Here is a 13735-nt window from a genome sequence, read left to right on the forward strand (position 1 = left end):
GAGTGTACAGGCTTTCAACGTCAAGGGATGCTAACGACCAATCGTCTTGCCATTCAATCTCCTGCAAGATGTTTAAAAAATCTCCTGTACCTTTTACATATGAAGGTATCTCTTTTAATAATGGTTTCAATAACAAATCTATATATTTTGATAGAGGTTCTGTGAGGGAGCCTATCCCCGAGATTATCGGACGTCCCGGGGGCTTATGTGAATTTTTATGGACTTTAGGCAAATAGTACCAATGCGGTTTCCGTGGAGAGTCTGGTAATAATTTATCAGCCGCTTTTTTTGATAAAGTACCATTATCAATAGCCCTCCTCAATAATGAACGTAACTGCTCTTTATATTTGTGCGTAGGGTCCCCTGACAGTTTTTTATAAGTATTTTCATCTGATAGCTGTCTCAGAGCCTCCCTTAAGTAATCTGATTTTTTTAGTAGAACTATATTTCCCCCTTTATCTGCTTTACGGAATATCACATCATTCCAGTTTCTTAATTCTTTTATAGCCTCTTTCTCTCTTACGGTTAAATTATCTACCGTTTTTTTATAGATCAATGCTTGTACATCTGTAATAACTTTCTCTTGGAACAGATCAATAACATTGCCTGGATTCACTGGTGGGACAAAGGTAGATTTGATACCACCTGTGAATGGTGTGTATTGTGCAGATGCAGGGATTTTATTATCTGTGGAAGGGGGATCATTCAGACTAAGTAGTAACTCTACTTCCTCTCGTGGTATGTGATCTTGAGCTAACATACTAAATCCATATTGATCAATAGTGGTGGGAATTTCACCTATAGCGGGGATTATTGTGCTCTGATCTTTATTTATAAACAATTTGTGCAAATGCATTTTTCGCGTGGATATATAAAGATCTATTTTAAAGTCCGTTGAATCGAACTGTTCAGGGATACAAAAATTGAAACCCTTTTTTAGTATGCTCAGATGATCAGAAGATAGTGTCCGGTCTGTTAAATTAATGATTTCGTTATTCACAATATTTGTGTCCGTTATTTCCTCCAGGAAACTTGCTTGCATTTCGTGCCACCTGCTGGCATGTTTCTTCCTCCTTTTCCAATGTTTCCTTCCTCTCCGGATCCGCTTGGAGGGGGATTGAAGTATTTTGAACCAGATTCTAATTGCGCTGTATCCATACATTCCATCCAATGATTTTCCTCAATTCCACTTGAATCAGAGTCAGTGGTCCAACCATCATAATCCATTCTTCTCTTCTTCCTGAAATTGGTATTAAAAAATCTGCGTGTTCTGAACGTCTTCTTATTTGTGTTTTGCAAATTTTTATTCCATTTAAATACCATATTCGTTTCATAGTCCTTTTTATCTCTGAGGAATTTTTTTCTTTTTTCCTCTGTTTTATGTCTGCTTGCAGGGGAACTAATTTCTTATCAAGTTTGGTCAGAAAGGTTTTCATTTGGTTTTCCATAAATCTAGAAGCAAGTTCTGATTTAGCTTTATCTAAAAGTGTGGTAATATTAATTAGTTCTTGCTCATTTCTGGCCAAAACTAGTTTTAGCAATTCTAGGGAACAGTTCAGATGTGCCTTTTCCCATTCTCTCTGGAAGGTTTCATCTTCTTTAAACTGGGAAATCTCCTTATAGACTCGGAGTCCTCGTGGAACTCTGTCTGAGTCAATATAAGATTTTAGGGATTTAACTGTCCAAAACAGTCTTATTTCTTTTTCCGCTAGAGAAGTAATCTTTGATTCTAGAGATTTACTGCCAATAATCTCTAATTCATCTTTATTATTCCATTCAGCAAAAAACTCCCCCGCATTCTCACGTCCAGCTGACAAACCACTAGAAACGAAATAAGCTTCTGAGTCCATGGTGAAAAAAAGCATTCAGGATTTTACCGTTAGAATATGCTCTTTAACAATACAGGGTGTGCCTGTTTCAAAGTCCAAGGCCGTTGTCCCTTTTTTCCTCTCCCCCGCATTCCCTTCGGGGTCTCAGTCCAATGCTGCACGCTGAAATGCTTCGCACACTAAAATAAAGGAACGTTTTAAAGAAGACTGGGTGAGCGCCGCCTTTCCTTCTATTCTTGCTTGTGATTTCCCATAGACTTACATTGGGCTCGTTACTCGGACCGAGCACCCGAGCATTCAAATTTGCTCATCCCGAGCAACGAGTACCCGAGCATCACTAGTGAATACATTTTTTTGTAAAATACGAGTAGAATTCAATTCCACTTGAATTTATTTACTTATCTGTAGTATGTACACATTAAATAGTTTTTTCCTTTGTAGCTGCTGCAGGACAGTGAGTTCTTCTGCTTACCAGCATATCCCAATCTTTGTGTTGCTCTGTTGCGTTCTATTTAATATACAGGTTATTAATGTATTACTGTGGTCTAAGTGAATGACTTTTACATTTATCAACATGGTTTTCATTTGTTGATATGTAGTCCAGGCTGCCAACTTGTAGATGGCTTTCACTAATGTGTCTGAATCATGTAGAGTTTTCCAGAGCTCAAGTAATTAAGCAACATTATTTTGAGCAGCCAAAAACTATCATGAGAAAATTACTTTCTATACCGTCTTCAAGGTCTTTAATAAAAAATTATTAAAAATATCTGGAGTCACTGCAGGGACCTATGGAACACAACTGCTAACAGTAGACCACACTGTCAGGATATTAATAACCTATAGATCATACTTAGCTCTATTCAGACCTGAAATAAGATGGTCAATTATGCGCTTATTTTTTATTTATTTATTTTCCAATGGTTTTTATTGAATAATTATGTGCTTATAGACTTCACTAAATACTTTGATATTATTATATGATAAATACTGCACATTGCTGAGAAATCTTGATTGTGGCAAATAATGTAGCAGACCATGTCAGATAAAGATAGTAATACTAAAATTCTTTTAAAATCTTTTACTATCTCTACTTGATCCACCTAAACAAAACTAATACACTAATTTGGCAGTGCTTTCTTCATGAAATCAATGATTATCCATATCAATTACTTTCCCCCATGTAGAGATGGATTCTTTTTTCTAGACTACTTCTCTAGGCTCTGTATCTCAGACTGATATGTGGCCTCATCCTGACTCATAATTAGGCAAAACAAAGTCAAAGTCTGCATTTTTCGATAAGATAAAATCCTTATGACACTTCACAAAATCGAAAATATAGAGGGAAAATAAGCAGAACTCAATCAGCATCCCTAAAGTAGCCCCAAAATTCAAAATTGAATTGCTCAATGTAAAGGTCAACTCCCCTACCCTATACACGTGTACGTCATCAACAGGAAGCTTGTCACCCAATGGCATGAATTCAATGACAACCCAAGTTTCCCTAAATTCACCCCTAACTATAAGTGAATCACAGTGTTAAAGGTTGAGCAAATAATACTTGCACATTGTTTACCCCCAACATAAACATGAAGTAAAATTATGTGCATGACAAAGCTACAGCATCCGCTATAGATTTATTCCTCCCGTAAGCAAATTAAAGGTAAGCCTCCTTAGCTAATTGGTTGCTATAAACAACTCATCCACTTTTCCTTTGTACTGGCTTTTATTGTATACTGTACAATGTACTCAAGTACATATTAATACATCAATGAAATTCTTTACAATGTTTCAGTCCTCGTGTTATTTTAACTTCTGTTCAGTAATTTCTTAGATCTGTTTCTTGCACAAGTGGTAAAATATTGACATCTTGTACATCATGTTCCACATATTCACTCTCCCATACATCATTGCGAGGAGCACAAGGAAGAGGAAAGGAACATTTTCCAAAATAAATACGTTGGCCCCGATACATCATTTCCTATGTGCCTGTTTTTTGTCTAGTTTTGTGCCTTTTTGTTTTGTTTACACCAAACTCATTATTCTATTTGTGTTAAGTCTATTTTATATGTTCTCACCTGTTTTTTTGTTTTCACCTCTGTGGGTGGAGTTTAGTCATTCCAGATTTTTTTGCCTGATTCATCATTTTTTTTAAAAAGTCCTAAAATTTGTCACAACGCTACTCCATTCCTTCACTGAAAACCTATAAAAGTAGTCCGATAAATAGGTCTGAATTTAAACTGAAGTAAAAGGAACCTTTATTTATACAATGGGGTACATGGTGGCAAAAAAAAGAGTACACACGTGATAAAACAATGTGTGTAACATGTAAAACCCAAATAGGGATTTCATAAAAAATGAATAAATAACAGATGCAGGAGGAATACCAGGGGGAAAGATAATGACAACTATATATATGGGTATCAGTGTTGGCACAATATATCTGGTAAGCAATATGAATATACTCAGGGTTGCTAAGTAAAGCTGGTTGGACACTGTAAGTAGATTTAGGGTTACAGAGAAAGGCCAGGTATATGACACAAAAAAACAATAGTTGCTGCAATATAAATAAATAAAAGTTGTTGTATATAAAGGTATTTGTTGTATATAGAGGTAGTAGAATTTTATAAGTATTTGTACATGTCCTTGGGCCTATTATGTATCCTAAAAAGAGATTCTTTGTGTCAAATGTCCCAATAGTGCCTTAATAGTCCACCATATTGAGTAATTTATATACATGCACATAAATGTGCAGAGTTGGAGGTATAATTCGTACCTGGTTCTTTGAGATAAGAACAAATATTACACGTGCCATGGGCTAGATGGAATCCTGCAACAGGTGTGGTGCTCACCCCGACGCGCGTTTCGGTGCATTGGTTTCTTATGTCTCCTTTGATAGGGTGGTTTCGTTGATGCGGAACACAGACCAAGGAGGCCTTGTGGCAAAAGCCGACATCAAGTTAGCCTTTTGCCTGCTGCCAGTGCACCTGATTGTTATCACCTTTTAGGTTGTCGTATAGATGGTCTATTTTATTATGATACATGTCTGCCCATGAGTTATTCTATTTCGTGTCACTATTTCGAAATGTTCAGCTTTTTTTTTGGAGTTGGTTGTATGTTTTGAGACTGGCTCTACAGCTATTATACATTACTTAGACCATTTTTTATTCGTCTCTCCGCGAGATGATGACCACTGCCGTTTTCTCCTTGATTCTTTTGTCACCTAATACGGCATTTTGTGGTCCCCCTTTCACCAGATAAAACCATTGATCCCACTAGTAAGTTATCCTTCCTCGGTATTAAACTGGACTCCGATTAAATGGTTTTTACCACAAGAAAAACTCCTGAATATGATTCTAGGTTTTTGTGCTGTTAGCAAAGTGACACTGAAGCAGATGCAATCCCTACTTGGTCTCATGGTTTTTCGCCTGCCGGGTTATGCCCATGAGCTGGGTTTTTTCTTGGCACCTGTTGCTTTCCACCAGAAGTATCTCTAGACGGGAACATCGCATAAGGGTGACCAGACCTATGAAGGATGATCTGAATGTTTGGAGGATTTTTCTTCAAAGCTACAATGGTCGTTGTCAATCAACCGAAGTTTCCAATACCAAGTTAAGAGTTATTTACTGATGCTGCTGGGTCCTCTGGTTTTGGGACTATTTTTTGTAACAAATGGTGTGCGGATGCCTGGCCGGAGTCATGGTACAGCTCGGATCTGTGCAGTTTTGAGGTGCAAAGTTCTCAAACAGGAGGGCATGTTTTTGCACAGACAATTCCGGCATCGTAAACTGCATAAACAACCTTACAACTTTATCATTACTGATACTGGTGCTGCTTAGGCATTTGGTTTTTCATTGCCTTCAATTTAATATTTTGCTCATGTCATGTTCCAAGGTTTAAAAATGCTTACACTGATGCTCTATCAGGTTCTAGTTGGCAGGAATTCTGGAAAATCATGCCAGAAGCTTCCAAGGAAGGCAATCCATGTCCTCCTCTGCTATGGGATATACCAATGAGCGGATGATGTCTTTGCTCAGGTCTTCAGTGGCTTCTGCCACCTGAAACATGTATTGTATTGAGGTAAGGCATGGAACGAGTGGTGTGAATTGGTGGAGCCGGAGATCAGTGATATACATTTTTCTTCCCTTTTAGTAAAGGTTATTCAGTATTTTTTATACCTCAGGGACTTGGGGATAAGTTTTCATTTTCGCTTACACAGTATGGTCGATTCTAGAAATCCCATCCACTATGCTGTAACATCTGGACACTGCGGGTTTGACGCTGCATAGACATGCAGCATTAAACCCGCAGCGGCTCCTGACCGTGGGCACATATCCTTATGGTCTGAAAACTACAGAATATCCTATTGAACACCTATGGAGAAATCTTAAAATTGCTGTTGGGAGAAGGCACCCTTCAAATATGAGAGATCTGGAGCATTTTGCAAAAGAAGAGTGGTCCAAAATTCCAGTTGAGAGGTATAAGAAGCTTGTTGATGGTTATAGGAAGTGATTGATTACTGTTATTTATATCCAAAGGGTGAGCAACAACATATTAAGTTGAGGGTGCCAACAATTTTGTCTGGTCCATTTTTGGGGTTTTGTGTGAAATTATGTCCAATTTACCTTTATTCCTCAGTTTTTTTTGTGTTGTTCCAATACACACAAAGGAGATAAACATGTGTATAACAAGCCATGTGTAATTGCAATAATTTTCTGGGAGAAATACTTCATTTTCTGGAATAATTTCAAGGATACCAACACTTTCAGCCACGATTGTGTATGTATATACCCACTGGGCCTGTGAGGGTGAGGGGCCTGCCGACTCCATTGCTTATTTCAACTAGATGTGCGTCCGAGGACGCACATTCAGCTGAAGTGTATTGTGTTGCAGAGACCCATCAGATCCGTGCACAGCAATACACACTGGCTGACAATCAGAGGCCAGCAGCTGATGTCGAAGTGCACATGACTGGAAGCGCATGGCAGTGATGTTATGCGCTCCCATCACTTGCACACTGAAGTCAGCTGCTGGCTTCAGAAGAGGAAGCCACGCGGGGGAGCAGATGCGTGGGTGTTACGGATCTGGGTGGTGGAGCCTCTGTGCTGCGGTGCAAGGAGGGACCATAGGGGCGTAACTAGGTATCAACTCGGACTGACCAAGGTCGCACGGCGGCTCAATCGACTCCGTGAACCAGGGAAGGACCGAGCAGAGGGACCAGGTGCTACTCTGGACCAGTCCTTGTATGACAGCAGGTGACTCCCATGGGTCACAAGGCAGGGACTGACCGATACAGCCGATGAGCAGGGCAGGCAGGCTGACGGGTGATCCGGGTAGACGGACTGGCAGACACCATGGGTAACTGGCAGGAGCCTCCAGGTAAGCTGGCTGGTAGGCACGGCAGGTAACTGGTACGTTCTCCGGGTAGGCAGGCAAGCCTGACCCATAGACAGACTGGCGGGTTTGGACCGTAAGCAGACTGTCGGTCTGGACTGGTAGTCAGGCTGGCGGACTGGACTGGTAGTCAGGCAAGCAGCGGGACCTGAGAGCTGAAGCAGAGTTAGTACACAGAGCTACAACCTTGCCATTTTGGAGGAGGTGTCTTTTAAATGAGAAGTCATCCGGCCATTGGCTGGGGACTCCTTAGGATGGCGCGCGTGGCCCCTTTAAGAAGGAGGGAGCGCGCACTTGCCCTAAGCACAGTGCCCGGGAAGCTGTGCGCGCCAGCAGCAGCAGGAGAGCCGGAAGACCCCGGGCCAGGAGTGCGGAGGTAAGAGGGACGGCGTCTCTGCCTGTCAGAGGGCAGAGACGCCGATGCTACAGTACCCTCCCCTTTACGCCCCCTCTTTTTTAGGCCTGAAAAAAAAAATTTAAGAAGAAGCGGGGCGTGGATGTTCTCCCTGGGTTCCCAAGTTCTCTGGGCCAAACCCCTTCCAATCCACCAGAAAAAAGTTTTTTCCTCGTACCCTCTTGGTGGCCAGAATGTTCTCTACCTCATAGACGTCCTCAGACCGGAGCTGGGGAGGTACCTGGATCGTCGGAAAAAGAATTAAGAACAACCGGTTTGAGGAGAGATACGTGGAAGGAGTTGGGAATCCGTAAGGTGGCCGGGAGTTTTAACTTGTAGGCCACTGGATTGATTTGCTTGAGGAATTCAAATGGACCGATGAACAGTGGACTAGAGATGAGCGTTGTTCGACTCGAACTGTTCGCCAATCTCAAATTCGAGCTGTTTTGGGCGGTGTTCGAGCCGTTCGGCGAACACGAACGATTTGAAAAAAATTTGGCTGTTCGAAGTTATGTTCGATAACTGTTCGTGCACCAAAATCATAACTGGATTTTTTCTCAGTAATGATGAAAATTAATGTTAATACGCAGTTTGAGTGTACAGCGGGGCGGGGGGAGGGGCAGGGGATGGATCTCTGCAGGAATAATGAAGATCTCCATTTTTTTTTCTCTTTCCCGCATTTACAGTGGGGAGGTGCAATCTGTCAGCCTATCAGCAGCGCACACACGGAGCGAAGTGCTTTTTTTCACACAAGCAAGGGCATGTGTCATTGGCAGTGTATCTCACATGTCCTTGCCCTATAAGACCCAGCCATTTTCCCCATCGCCACCATTTTCTCACTGCTGCAGCTGCGTGTTAGACGGCACCGCTGTTGCTGTGTGCGCTATACCTTGTTAATTTCAAGCCAATTTTCGCACAAATCTACAGATAGCTTGGGAGTAGGGAATAGTTGTGATTGCAGTCCTTTTAAGGACTAGGTTACAGCATTTCCTACGACTTTTATCAGGCAGGTCTGTGCTCTTAAATAGATAGGTTGGGAGTAAAGACTAATTGTAATTGCAGTCCTTTTCAGGACTAAGTTACATCAGTTCCTATCAGTTTTTGCCAGGCAGGTCTGTGCCAGTGCTGTGCAAGTTTTTTTCACAGCATTTGGCTAAATCTAGTAAAGCTAATCCTTTTTGGCCTATTGCAGAGTGTGTTAGTCAGTGGAGTAGCCTATCTGTGTTGCAAGCTACACCACCTGTGTATAGAATACCAATTTTTTTACTGCACCTAGTGAAGTAAAACCTTTTGGGCATAGCATCATTCTATTAGTCCATCTATACTGACCTCCATCAGGTTGCAAAATGAATTTAATTTTTTTTTGCATCTAGCTCTGAAAAAATATTTGGGCTTCTAGCAGTGTGTGGGACTTGTTCTATTAGTCCATCTATACTGACCTCCACCAGGTTGCAAATTGAATATAATTTTTTTCTCCATCTAGCTCTGAAAAAATATTTGGGCTTCTAGCAGTGTGTGGGACTTGTTCTATTAGTCCATCTATACTGACCTCCATCAGGTTGCAAATTAAAAATAATTTTTATCTGCATCTAGCTCTGAAAAAATATTTGGGCTTCTAGCAGTGTGTGGGACTTGGTCTATTAGTCCATCTATACTGACCTCCATCAGGTTGCAAATTGAATATAATTTTTTTCTGCATCTAGCTCAGAAAAAATATTTGGGCTTCTAGCAGTGTGTGGGACTTGGTCTATTAGTCCATCTATACTGACCTCCATCAGGTTGCAAATTGAATATAATTTTTTTCTGCATCTAGCTCTGAAAAAATATTTGGGCTTCTAGCAGTGTGTGGGACTTGGTCTATTAGTCCATCTATACTGACCTCCATCAGGGTGCAAATTGAATATAATTTTTTTCTGCATCTAACCCAGCCAATAGTGTTGGCCTAATACCACAGTTTGGCCACTCAGCTCTGCTTGGTTCCCATCCATTGTTTTTTTGTGCAAACAACTCCAGAGTTGTGAATTAGTTAACCACCAAAATGAGTGGAAAAAGGCCTGCTGCTGGTGGAAAGGGGAATAGGCATGTTGGGAAGGGGAAAAAAAGGTTGTGTCCGTGGGGTAGGTGTTAAAGCAACAGTAACATCTGCAGAAGAAAGACCATCTTCCAGCCAAACTAAAATGTCTACTTCTTTTAGCGGACAATGTGATAAGATCCCTTTCTTACGGCCACGCCAATCGCTACAAATTCCAGATGAGGCACAAAAACAGCAGGTGCTTCAACGGATATCAAGTGCTCCTTTAAGTGGGCTCTCCTCCACATCAACTTCAACATCACAAATACTCCAGTCCTCAGAGGTGTCACCCCAATCGCACTTGCTTCCTCACAGCTCCCAAATCTCCAGCTGCCCGTCTGAGTATGAGGTAGAACAGATGGTTGAGTCTGCAGAGCTGTTTACTCATACTATAGCCTGGGAATCAGAGGTCGGCTCCAGCACTTCTGTGAATCCAGACGAGGAAATGATCTGCACTGATGCCCAGAATCTTTATGAGTCGGATCCAGGACCAGACGCAGAAGGTTCTGACCATAATGTAGACCCTCATTCCCAAACTGTAACTCCTGTTGGTGGAGACAATGAGGAAGACGATGATGAGACTCAAATACCTGATTGGAGCGACAACTTTAGTTTTTTGTCAGGGCAGGAACAGGTTGGCTCTGAGGACGATGGGTGTGACAACACACAGGGTGATGATGATGAGGTTGGAGATCCCACTTACTGTCAACCCACAGTCAGCCAAGAGATGAGGTTAGCAGAGGAGGTGGAGGAGAATGTTAGTGACGACGAGGTCAGGTTGCGCCTTCCTGGACAGAGACGTAGTACTGGAAGCACGTCAACAACTGCATCCTCAAACACAACTCTGCCTCTCACCACAAGTCGTGGTGACTCTTCAGGTCGCATGGGTGCTAAGCCTTGCATAGCCTGGGCATTTTTTCAGATCGATAAAGATAACCCAACTCGTGTTATCTGTAACATTTGTCAGCAAAAGCTAAGTAGAGGCCAAAAAATACATAGTTTGAGTACTTCATGCATGAACCGGCACATGGACATGAAGCATAAGTTGCAGTGGGAAGCTCACTGTGCTACATTGCGGCCTAGCCGGCCGGGCCAACCACCGTCTGCCACATCTTGTGCATCCGCGGCCTCTTCATCCTCTGTGACTGGGGGACAGCAGTCACACCTGTTTTGGGACGCAGACCTGCCACCTCTTTACCCGCAACAGCCAGCGTGATTGGCAGGTCATCATTTTCTTTGGAGGTGGTAACACCAGCTGGTGTTGAGCGCTGTCTGACATCGATAGCACCACCTTTGGATCAAGGCAACCTAACATGTCCGCCTGCATCTTCCTCACAGACCGGCAGTTTGCCGGGGACACCCTTATCAACCCTGTCTAAGCACAATAGCCAGCCCTCGGTCCCTCAGATGTGGACAAGTAAAAGACCATTTCCTCCTAGCCATGAGAAAGCTAATAGGTTGAATTTCACCATCTGCAAGCTCTTGGCTACAGAAATGCTGCCTTTCCGCCTGGTGGACACAGAGGATTTTCGAGACCTTATGTCCGTCGCAGTGCCCCAGTACCAGATGCCCAGTCGGCACTACTTCTCAAAGAAAGGTGTGCCTGCGCTCCACCAGCATGTCGTACACAACATAACCGCTTCTTTGAGAAACTCTGTGTGTGACAGGGTGCATTTCACCACAGACACTTGGACGAGTAGGCATGGACAGGGGCGTTACATGTCGCTGACTGGGCACTGGGTAACTATGGTGACAGCAGGACAAGGGGCTGCTGTCCAAGTCTTGCCGTCCCCACGAGTTGTGCGTCAATCCTCTTTATCTCAAAGTTCCTCCACTGCTTCAGCCTCCTCAACCTCCTCTCGCTCCTCCACCTGCACCCAAAGCCTGTCTGGTCATGCCACAAGCTTTCTAACTGCGCAGAAGGGATCCTGCACACCTACTTACTATGCTGGCAGTAGGGCTCAACGTCATCAGGCGGTTTTTACTTTGAAATGTCTGGGAAATGTGAGTCACACAGCTGAGGAGTTGTGGTCAGCTCTGGAGAACCAATTTCATGAATGGTTGACTCCACTGGACCTGAAACCAGGGAAGGCCGTGTGCGACAATGCTGCAAACCTGGGTGCGGCCCTTCGCCGGGGCAATGTCACACACGTGCCTTGTATGGCTCACGTGTTGAACCTGGTTGTCCAGCAATTTTTAGCCCACTATCCCGGACTAGATGGCCTTCTGCAGAAGGCACGGTCGCTGTGTGCTCACTTCCGCCGTTCGCATCCTGCAGCTCAGCGACTTACATCTCTACAGAAGTCGTTGGGCCTGCCACTTCACCGGCTAAAATGCGATGTGCCTACCCGGTGGAATTCAACTCTGCACATGTTGCAGCGATTGTGGCAGCACCGACAAGCCCTGGTACAATACGTTCTGACGTATAGCCTGGGCCAACGAGATCCAGAGGTGGGGCAAATCACGTTGGAGGAGTGGTCTCAGATCAGGGACCTATGCACCCTTCTGCACAGTTTTGAAATGGCGACGAAGATGTTTAGTGCTGATGATGCCATTATCAGCATGACTATTCCGGTGATTTACATGCTGGAGCACATGTTAAACAGAATTCAGAGTCAGGTGGTGGCACAAGAGGAGGTGGAGGAAGTAGAGGAGGAGGAGTTGTATGCGGAAGGGCTAACATCTGCAAGGTCCAGAAGGTCGGCAGCACCAAGGCGGCAGGCATGTGAGGGTGGGGGAGATGGTTTTACCAGGGCGCATGGTAGCAGCCAAACTAGTGAGGAAGGTGCAGGAGCCCAGGAAGAAGTAGAGGACGAACTGATGGAAGACTCATCAGATGAGGGAGACCTTGATCACATTTCTGTTGTGCGAGGTTGGGGGGAGAGGACAGAGGAAGGAAGCATGATTGTTACCTCGCCACCAACACAACAGGGACTTGGTGCTCCTGGATGCGCAAGACACATGAGTGCCTTCTTGCTGCACTACCTGCAACATGACCCTCGAATTGTGAGAATTAGAAATAATCCTGACTACTGGGTTGCCACACTGTTAGATCCCCGGTACAAAAGTAAATTTGCAGAAATTATTCCTGCCATAGAAAGGGATGCACGCATGCAGGAGTATCAGCAGAGACTGTTGCAGAATCTTACATGTGCTTTTCCACAAAACACCAGTGGTGCACGTAGTGAATCTTACAGTTCCAACTTGCCAACCTTGGGACCGTCGAGTGTTCAGCACTCAAACCGTAACAGAAACACAGTATCTGCTGGTAACATCAATTTTGCAGAATCATTTCACCACTTTTTTAGCCCATCCTTTGCAAGGCCACAGGAGACAAGAAGTCTGACACATAGTCAACGCCTAGAGACGATGGTACAGGAGTATCTCCAAGTAAACATTGAAGCCATGACTGTGTCACTGGACCCTTGCTCTTTTTGGGCTTCCAATCTGCATAAATGGCCGGAGCTAGCCACTTACGCCTTGGAGATCTTGTCATGCCCCGCAGCCAGCGTTCTGTCTGAAAGTGTGTTCAGCACTGCTGGTGGTGTGCTGACAGATAGGCGCACGCGGCTCTCCACTGATAATGTAGACAGACTCACGTTCATAAAGATGAACAAATCATGGATCCGAAACGACTTTTCTACCCCTGTGTCATCCTGGGGAGAGTAAAAGCTTGATGATTGGTTAAAATCACCTCACCAACCGTTTTAAGCTTTCAAATTACTAATCATGTTTATCTGTATCTTGGCTGGAAAATAATTTGGGCTTTGTAGCAGTGTGCAGTACTGATTCTATTAGGCCATCTATACTAAGCTCCACTAGATTTAAAATTACTAATCATGTTTATCTGTATCTTGGCTGGAAAATAATTTGGGCTTTGTAGCAGTGTGCAGTACTGATTCTATTAGGCCATCTATATTAAGCTCCACCAGATTTAAAATTACTAATCATGTTTATCTGTATTTTGGCTGGAAAATAATTTGGGCTTTGTAGCAGTGTGCAGCACTGATTCTATTAGGCCATCTATACTAAGCTCCACCAGATTTAAAA

Source organism: Phyllobates terribilis, unplaced genomic scaffold (genome assembly GCF_046119375.1).
Source record: "Phyllobates terribilis strain yellow unplaced genomic scaffold, ASM4611937v1 Scaffold_5__5_contigs__length_657084704, whole genome shotgun sequence".
Lineage (NCBI taxonomy): Eukaryota > Metazoa > Chordata > Amphibia > Anura > Dendrobatidae > Phyllobates > Phyllobates terribilis.